This window comes from Gossypium arboreum, chromosome 7 (genome assembly GCF_025698485.1).
Source record: "Gossypium arboreum isolate Shixiya-1 chromosome 7, ASM2569848v2, whole genome shotgun sequence".
NCBI lineage: Eukaryota > Viridiplantae > Streptophyta > Magnoliopsida > Malvales > Malvaceae > Gossypium > Gossypium arboreum.
This window is the reverse complement of record NC_069076.1, coordinates 50,665,019-50,675,411: the sequence shown is the minus strand read 5'-3', so window position 1 is coordinate 50,675,411 and position 10,393 is coordinate 50,665,019. Positions and strand designations below refer to the sequence as shown.

Genomic DNA, 10,393 nt, shown 5'->3' with positions numbered 1-10,393 from the left:
TATGCTCAATTAAGTTACATGAACTTACCTCGGCATTTGTTCTCGTTAGAAGTCTACTAATCCGAAACCTTTTCTTTTCCTCGATCTAACCTCGAATTAGTGTTGTCCAGATATATATATAAATGAATTTAACCATCAATTCCACACATTTCATATTTAAACGGACTCAATTTATGTCCTAGGCAAAATTACCATTTTACCCCTAACTTTTCCATAAATTCCTATTTTGTCCCTAGGCTCGGAAAATGAAACTTGTCCAAATTATTCCCTATTCCAAGCCTAACCAAAACCCCATTACAAATTTCCCAGCACATGTATTCTTAAAATTTTAGAATTTTTCATCAAATTTTACAACTTTTCATTTTAGTCCCTAAATCATGTTTTCATCAAAAGTCACTTTGTAGAAGTTGTTCATCTATCAATAATCTTTCATTTTCTACCATGAATTTCTAATTTCCAGCATATACATCCATGACCCATTTTTCATACCTTGATAACTTTTCAAATTAATCCCTCAAATAGAGAGATTAAGCTATCTCGGTTTCAAAAATACCAAAATTACTAAAAACGGGACAAGAAAACTTACCCAATTAGGCCTTGAAAGTTTCTTTTCTCTCACCTAGGGTTTTCATGTGTTTTTAGGTTGAAGATGATGAAAATAAGATGACATATTTTCTTTTCATCTTTTAATGAATTAGATATTTTGCTATTCCTAATTTAAACCTTACCTTTCTTCTATAATTCCATGGATGAATCACCAAGAAAAATCTACATACTTTTCTTAATGGTCTAATTACCATATAAGGACCTCTATTTTTGAATTCCATAGCTATTTAATCCTTACAGCTACTAGAATTCAACTTTCGCATTTTATGGTATTTAGTCCTTCTCGTAATTAAACACTTAATTGATAAAATTTTCGTTTCAATATTTTCACATGACATGCCTATTATAATACAAACCATATAATGAAATAAAAATAAACCTTATTTTCAGAACGAATCTGTGGTCCCAAAACCACTGTTCCGATTTCACTGAAAAATGGGTTGTTACAACTGTCCCCCCTTTAGGGATTTTTGTCGTTGAAAATCTTACCAGTAAAAAGATTTAGGTATTGTTTCCTCATAGTATCCCCCAGCTCCCATGTGGCTTCTTCAATACCTTGTGTTTCCAAATAACTTTTACTAAAGCTACCTTTTTATTTCTTAACTCTTTTGTTTCCCGAGCTAAGATTTTGATTGGTTCTTCAGCAAATGTCATATTAGGCTGAATCTCTACCTCTGTCGGAGAGTTAACATATGAAGGGTCGGATCGATACCGTCATAACATAGACGTATGAAAAACATTATGAATCCGGTCAAGCTCTGGTGGTAAAGCTAACTGATATGCAACCAGTCCAATTCTTTCTATAATCTCATATGGAGCAATGAACTGTGGACTCAGTTTTCCTTTGTGACCAAACTGAAGAACTTTCTTCTAAGGCGATACTTTCAAGAATACTTTGTCACCGACTTGAAATTCTATTTCTTTTCGCTTCAAATCAGCATAGGACTTTTGACGATCAGAGGTTTCTTTCAAGCTATCTCAAATTACTTTCACTTTTTCCTCGGTATCTTGGACCAAGTCAACTCCGTGTAACTTTTTCTCACTAAGTTTGTCCAATACAATGGAGTTCTACATTTGTATCCATACAAGGCTTCATACTGTGCCATTTTAATACTAGACTAATAACTATTATTATAAGCAAATTCAACCAAAGGTAAATACCTTTCCTAATTACCTACAAACTCAAGTACACAACATTGAAGCATATCTTCCAAGATCTGTATCACCCGTTCAGATTGACCGTCTGTCTAGGGATGAAATGCAGTGCTAAAATGTAACTGAGTACCCAATGCTTCTTACAATTTGCTCCAGAATCTAGAAGTAAACCGAGGATCTCTATCTGAAATAATGGAAATAAGCACTCCATGCAATCTGACAATCTCAGAAACATATAATTTAGCCAATCTATCCAAGGAATAATCCATACATACTGGAATAAAGTGTGCAGATTTTTTCAATCGATCAACGGTTACCCAAATGGCATCCTTCTTCTTTGGAGACAGGGGTAATCTCGTTACAAAGTCCATAATAATTCCTTCCTATTTCCATTCTGGTATCGTAACCGACTATAATAGTCCAGAAGGAAATTGATGTTCAGCTTTTGCTTGTTAACATATCAAACACTTAGATACAAACTCAGAAATATCTAGTTTCATTCTTGGCCACCAATATGTCTCTTTTAGATCATTATACATTTTATTACTACCAAGACGTACAGACATGTTACCATTGTGAGCTTCATTCAAAATCTTCTGTATCAATTCTGAGTTTTTCGATACACATACTCTACCTTTAAATAACAAACAAGCCAGCCCTAACCTGAAATTCTGATCTTGCTTGTAACTTGCTATCTTTTTTCTAAGCTTTAGAGATCTATTGCAAAAACGTTGGTCTAGCTTTTAACTCAGCTATGATTGAACCATCATTAGACAATGAAAATCAAGTATTCATAGCCCGTAAGGAAAATAGGGATTTTTTGCTCAGAGCATCAGCAACCACATTGGCTTTTCCCGGATGATAGCCAATAACAAGATCATAATCTTTCAATAACTCAAGCCATTTGCACTATCTCAAATTCAAATCTTTCTGTTACGTTAAGTATTTCATTCAAATCTTTCTGTGACGTCAAGTATTTCAGACTTTTTTGATCGATGAATATGTGACATTTTTCACCAAACAAGTAATGCCGTCAGATTTTCAATGCAAACACTATAGCCCCCAATTCAAGATCGTGTGTCAGGTAGTTCTTTTCATGTGGCTTTAGATGTCGTGAAGCATAGGCTACTACTTTACCATCTTGCATTAAAACACAACCTAAACCATTCAATGATGCATCAATGTAAATAGTAAATTCCTTACCCGATTCAGACTGGACTAACACAGGTGCTTCTGTCAATAAAGTCTTTCTACTGGCATTTTGTCGGTCCATCAAATTTCACATCTTTCTGTAGTAAACGAGTCATTGGAGAAACTATCATTGAAAAACTTTTTACAAATCTCCAATAATAACCAGCTAGTCCCAAAACCCTTCAGACTTCAGACACATTCTTCGATGGCTTCCAATTAATAATGGCTGAAATTTTATTTGGGTCTACTCTGACACCTTCAGCAGATACTATATGCCCAGGAAAACTAACTTCCCGTAGCCAAAATTCATATTTACTGAATTTGGCATACAGTTGTTTCTCTCGTAAAGTTTGCAACACTATTCTCAAGTGCTCAGTATGTTCATTTTCATCTCAGGAGTAAACCAAAATATCATCTATAAATACCACCACAAACTTGTCAAAATACGGGCTCAAAATTCTGTTAATCAAATCCATAAACACTGCAAGTGCTTTTGTCAAGACGAATAGCATCACAAGAAACTCATAGTGTCTATACTTTGTTCTAAAAGCTGTCTTTGGTATATCCGATTCTGTTACCCATAGTTGATAGTAACCAGAAAGGAGATCAATCTTTGATAATACAGTCACACATTTTAACTGGTCAAACAAGTCATCAATTCTAGGCAATAGATACTTGTTCTTTATTGTAACTTTGTTGAGCTGTCTATAATCAATGCACAGCCTCAACGTTCCATCCTTCTTCTTTATGAACAAAACCAATGCAGCCCAAGGTGAGAAACTAGGTCGAGCAAAACCTCTGTCAATCAATTCTTGCAACTGTACTTTTAGCTATTCCAATTCAGTAGGAGCCATTCTTTAAGGTGTTATAGATATTGGTGTTGTTTCCGGGACAAGATCTATAGAGAATTCCACCTCTCTTTCCAATGGTAAACTAGGTAATTCTTCTAGGAATACATCAGGAAATTAACATACAAGCGGCACTGATTGAATCTTTGACTCAAACACTTTAGTATCCAACACATACACAAGATAAGCATTATACCTCTTTTTAACAAATTTCTGTGCTGATATTGCTGAAATCACCTTAGATAATCCATCCAGTTTATCAGATTCAGCATGAATGTAACACCCCTAACCCATATCCATCACCGGATTAGAGTTACGAGGCATTACCGAATAATACACAGTTTAGCATAGTCATTTATCACTTTTCATGTATCAAGATTCATGTTACAAATCATACTTTGAAATTAAATCAATCAATACTCTTAACAAATTTAAAAGTTAGAACCAAACTATCATATATCAATAAAATATTGCATGCTTTACAAACCCATTGTTTGAAACTATTTACTATCATATTCATACCATTCAATATTTATAATATATTAAAGCTTATAACAATACATCATATACACTAAGCTTATGTCAAATCATCCATTGCATATATTTATTTCATTAACAAACTTTTAGCCATACTATTTTATAAACTATGCACATATGCATAGTAAGTCATATCAATCCTTATCTTTAACTAAATATCAAACATATCATTTTATAAGATATATACATGCGCATAACACTCTAAAACAAAAGACATTTCTAAATACAAATACCAAATCTCGTTAACCCAATTCATTAACTAATTTATAAAATAGCAATTAGTATGTTATGCATATGTGCACATTTACTTAGGTTAAGCTTTTCACACACCTTATTAGGCATACAAATATAAAACATAATCAAGCTTCGTTATAAGACCAAATACATTTGTAAACATTACTAACCTATGTGCATTACACCATAGCCACTTTAAATAATTTTTGAACATAAACAACAATTTTAAGTACACCAATTCGCATGCTAAATATCATGCCCCAAAACACTTAAACACAACAAATCAATTATCCCTATATTTGGTCATTAAATTTAGCCTCAAAAGATCAAACCAAATCATTTTAAAACATGTACTTTAATTACCATTTCAAATTGTACTCAAATAACCAATACACCATCAATGATATTCTCATCTTTCTATCTTTTTACCTGTTTATTCATGCCGAAACATATCATCATATAATACACAAAATAACCACATATCATACTTCCAAACTATACTACCTATAAGACCGAAAATGCATACACATCATTTACCACCTTTAAGCCAATTCACTAGACAAATTGTACATCCAAACTAAGTCAATAATAAGCACACCAAATACCAATTTCACAATTTATAGCAAATTCATCACATAGCTTATAGATACATGCACCACAATTCAAAGACACATCCATCTACCACACAAATTATACCATAAAACACATTTCCAAATTAGCTAATTTCATGGCCGATTGTTCATCATACTTTTTTTTACTCATTACCGAATCATCAAAACCAAACACTTCAAGCATATAAACCTTTAAACATACCTTCAAAACATATATAAGTCATAACCACATACAGACAAGCCATAATATTGTATTCAAGCCATATTCGCATGGCTACATAAATATGCAAATTCAAAACCAAAAATATTTAAACTAGCCTTGATAAACCATAATTTATACATATTTTTACCCTATGCGTAGCACATTTTTGGATGATTTATCCTTAGATTTGGTGAATTTGATGCTCCTAATCCTTTAATTTCATGTTTTATACTTAGATGAGCATAAGAGAATAAAAAGAGCGAGAAACAGGCTGAAAAAGGAGAAAATGGGCCAACGTGGGAAATCAATACGGCCTGGACTTCCTCACACGGGTAGACCACACGCTCGTGTCTATTTAACAATCTTGAACACGGATTGGAGAAATCACACACGGGCATGTCCCTATCGAGCCCAAGTTTAGTACCATTCGGAAAAGGCCACTCTTGAGGGCTTTTAGGCATTCTAAAGTCTATTTAAACACACTAGAGGAGGATGAGAGGACACACATGGAGTAGGAGGCAAATAATTACTCAAAGAAAGCCGATTGATCCATCTTAGAAGCCAGATTCACCTTCAATACTGAAGATCTCCCTTCAATTCCTTTCAAGAGTTCTTGGGTTTTCTTTATGTTTTGTTATCATTATTCTTTTGAGATGTTTTCTTTCATAAATATGAACCAAACTCCCTAAATACCTAAGGTGAAAGAAACCTAAGATGGATCTTGTTATTGTTTTTTGAATTCTATGATAAATATTTGACTTGTTCTTAATTATGTGCTCTTAATTCTTTCTTTAATATTCCATGATATTGATTCAAGTATTGATGTGCTTATTCAGAGGAACAAAATTCCCTATCTAAGAGTAGATCTAGCATAATTGAGCGGAGTTGATTGCGCGCTTAGAGATAGGGTCACCAGATTTTTTCGGATTACAGTGAAACCTAATAAGGGAATCCATAGATCGAGTTAATGCAACACTAGAGAGTTAATTAGAAAGAGATTTCAATTAATCAACCTGGCGTTAGACGTTGTTAGTCTTGAGAGAGATAATAATATAAATTAGGGATTTCTATAGATCAAGTCAAATAAATAAATCATCTGATTCAGAGTTAAATAACAACTGAAGTCTAGGTGGATTTTTCCCTTAGGTATTGTCCAAATCATTCAGTTTTCCGAAAAGTTATTTCCCCAATTTACTTTCTATGCATTCTTAGTTTAGTAATTAGTCTAGATAAAAACAAACCCCTCTTTTTTTAGGTTAGATAATAAAAAAAAGTTAATACTAGTACTTTTAGTTCCTTTGGGTTCGACATCCTGGTCTTTCCATAAGCTGTACTACTGTTCGATAAGGTGCGCTTGCCTTTGTCGTGATAATAGTTAGTTTTCAAGAATGAACATTCATAAATTATAAAACTTATTGGACTTATCATGATTTGTTCACATCAAGTTTTTGGCGCCGTTGCCGGGGAACTAAGATATTAGGAACACTCAATTTTTTTTACTTTAGCCATTTTACTTTTATTGCAATTTAAATTTTTATTTTCTTTTCTAATTTTATGTTTATTCGCTTATGGCAGGTTTTTATAGTGTATGACTAGAAGAAACCCGTCGGGACCATTACTTTTTGATAGTGAGATCGATCACACAGCTCGCAGAAACTGAAGAGAAATAAGGCAAAGCCTAAGATACACGAAGAAGAGTAAGAGGACGACATTTACACCACAACCGAGGAGATGGCTGAAAATCAAGAAAATCTGCTACCTTCTGTGATTGCTGCTGATCTAGTAAATCAGAATCCTATTCCGCACACTTTGTATGATTATGCTAAACCTACTTTAACAGGAACTAAGTCAAGTATAGTTAGACCTACTATTGCTGCAAATAATTTTGAACTGAAACCTAACACAATTCAAATGATACAACAGTTTGTTCAGTTTGATGGTTTGCAGAATAAGGATCCAAACAATCACTTGACGAATTTTCTAGAGTTTTGTGACACTTTTAAAATCAATGGCATTTCTAATTATGCCATTCGCCTTCAGTTGTTTCCCTTTTCATTAAGGAACAAAGCTTAAAAGTGGTTGAACTCGTTACCACGAGGGTCAATCACTACTTAGGAACAAATGACCAAAAAGTTTTTACTTAAATATTTTTCGCCAACTAAAATGGCTAAGTTGAGGAATGATATCTCTTCTTTTGTACAGATGGATCTAGAAACACTATATGACGCATGGGAGAGATACAAGGATCTATTGAGAAGGTCCCCTCACCATGGGTTACCACTATGGTTGTAGGTTCAAGCATTTTACAACGGCGTGAACCCCTCAATAAGGCAACTTATCGATGCAGCTACTGGTGGGACTATCAATAACAAAACACCGAAAGTGGCTTACGAATTCATTGAAGAGATATCACTGAATAACTATTAGTGACAAGTCATGAGAGCAAAGCCGACAAAAGCAGCCGGTGTTTTCAACCTCGATGCGGTTACTATGTTATCTAACCAGGTAGAACTCTTAAATAAAAAGATTGACGATTTATGTAGTTCTACTCAGGTACATCCAGTGATGAGGTGCGATTCAAATGGAGGAGGAGCATACACAAAATATCAACCCTTCAACCCTAGCATCAAGGAGGAACAAGTCCAATATACGGGTAACAATAACTCTAGACCTCAAAATAACCCATATAGTCACACATATAATGCAGGTTGGAGGAACCATCCCAACTTCTCGTGGGGTGGTCAAGGGAATCAAAGGTCACAACATGCTCTGAGTTTTCAAAAACCACCTTACCAACAGGAAAATAAGCCGAACCTTGAGAAGATGCTAACAAAGTTTATCTCGGTGTCAGAAACTCGCTTTCATAACACCGAAACAGCACTTAAGAATCAACAAGGATCGATCCAAGGGCTCGAAACTCAGATAGGACAGCTTGCAAACTAATTTCTGAATGACCAAAAGGTAGCTTGCCATGTAATACTGAATCTAACCCAAGGGAACAACTCAACACGATTACCACTCAAGGCGAGGAAGGGTTAGTTGAACCAGAACTAGAACCAAGGCAAGGAATGGTGGTAAGTAAAGGTAAAGATGAGGTAGCCCACAGTGAGCAACAACCGATAAGTAAAGAGTACAAACCATGGGTGCCATACCCCAATGCGACAAGGAAAGACCGCACAGATGAACAATTTGGTAAATTCCTTAAACTATTAAAGAAATTGCATATTAACTTACCTTTTATCGAAGCTCTTTCGTAGATGCCAAACGTAGTAAATTTTTTAAAGGAGCTTTTAGCAAATAAGCGGAAGTTGGATGAGGCGTCGCATGTGGAGTTAAATGCAGTCTACTCAGCCATACTACAGAATAAGCCGGCCAACAAATTAAAAGATCCAGGAGTTTTACGATTCCTTGTTTATTTGGTAGCTTAGATGTTAATAATGCTTTGGCTGATTTAGGGGCTAGCATCAATGTCATGCCTTACAAAATATTTGAACAACTAGGTCTTAGGAAACCCAAACAAACTAGGATGAGCATTCAGTTAGCAGAAAAACCAATCAGATTTCCTAGGGGTATTATTGAAGATGTACTCGTTAAAATTGACAAATTCATATTCCCAATTGATTTTGTTGTTCTAGACATAGAAAAGGATAGTGACGTGCCTTTAATTTTAGGAAGGCCCTTTTTAGCAATTGCTAGAACTATAATTGATGTTGGTACAGGTGAACTCACACTTCGTGTGGGTGAGGAAACAATCACTCTTCAAGCTCGTAATTCAAGTCACACATCAAATATCGAGGGTGATTGTATAAATCGTACTACTAATACTAATCATGTGGTGAAACCTTCTTTGCAGAAAACACATTCAAAGAACACACCTGAGCCATGTTCGAGCAACGAAAAAGGACCCATCTATGAATAACGAAGGCTACAAGTTGAGGAATTAGATGAATGACAGACACAGAAATCGAGATTACACGATAAACGAAAACCACGCCATGACGAGCTAAATATTTCACCAAATCAACTTAAGGTTGGAGATAAAGTACTATTAGATGTAGCAGACCCCCGGATTGCCACCTTTGAACCTAATGGAGAAACCCCTCTTACGGTACTTAGAATTTTCCCATACGGCACAGTCAAGGTAATTTATCCCAAATTCGGTACGTTCAGGGTAAATAGTACTCGTCTTAAACTTTATTTTGATAAAATTTATAGCAGGAATGAGGAATGTAAACTCCTCGCACCACCATGACTACGCAACAGAGAGGTAAGTCGAGTTAGACTATAAATAAGCGCTTCTCGGGAGGCAACCCGAGCACTAGGTGTTAACTTCTTTAAATTTTAGTTTTTAACATTTAATTCACTAACTGAGTCACTAAACACAGGTTTTCCAGAACCACACGGCTAGGCGCACGGGCGTGCCTTAGGCCGTACCCATACCACGGAAGGTAACACGGTCGTGCGATACAGTCGTGTGAAAACAGGGTAAAATTTTTCCCCAACACGAGAGTTGATAAGTTGCCACGACCGTGTGACATGGCCATGGGTGAATTTGTCAAAACAACACGGGCGTGCGACACGCCCGTGTCTAGAGGCCATGGTTGAAACTGAGAAATTAACACGGGCGTGCAACACGCCCGTGCCCACCACCCGTGCTCGAGACTGTGAAATTAACACGGGCATGTGCACCCATACACGAGTGTGGGAGAAGTGAACGAAGCAGGACATGGCCGTGCGACAAGGCCATGTGCACCAACACGGGCATGGGCTAAATTTTAGACACTCCCAAATTTGAAAATCATGAAACGCACGGGCTGAAATAAGGGCACACGAGCGTGCCCCACGACCGTGTGCCCCAATATCTATATAAACCTCTTACTAATCATCATTCCCTTCCCCAAAAACCCTACCCTAGCCACCGTAACCTCTTCACACGCCCTCACCCCAACTCCCGTGGCCGGCTGACAGCACTCCTCGGACGACTAACTCCTCCCTCCACCAAGAACTAT

The 10,393-nt window shown here is 36.0% G+C and overlaps 1 non-coding gene across 1 annotated transcript; it reads right to left on the bottom strand.

Annotated features, from left to right (window-relative positions):
• Window positions 1–7,553: 7,553 nt before the first annotated feature.
• On the bottom strand, window positions 7,554–7,660 carry LOC128295854 (small nucleolar RNA R71). The gene has a single exon (XR_008286403.1). It is a non-coding gene; the product is annotated as a small nucleolar RNA R71 (small nucleolar RNA).
• Between the last annotated feature and the right edge of the window lie 2,733 nt (window positions 7,661–10,393).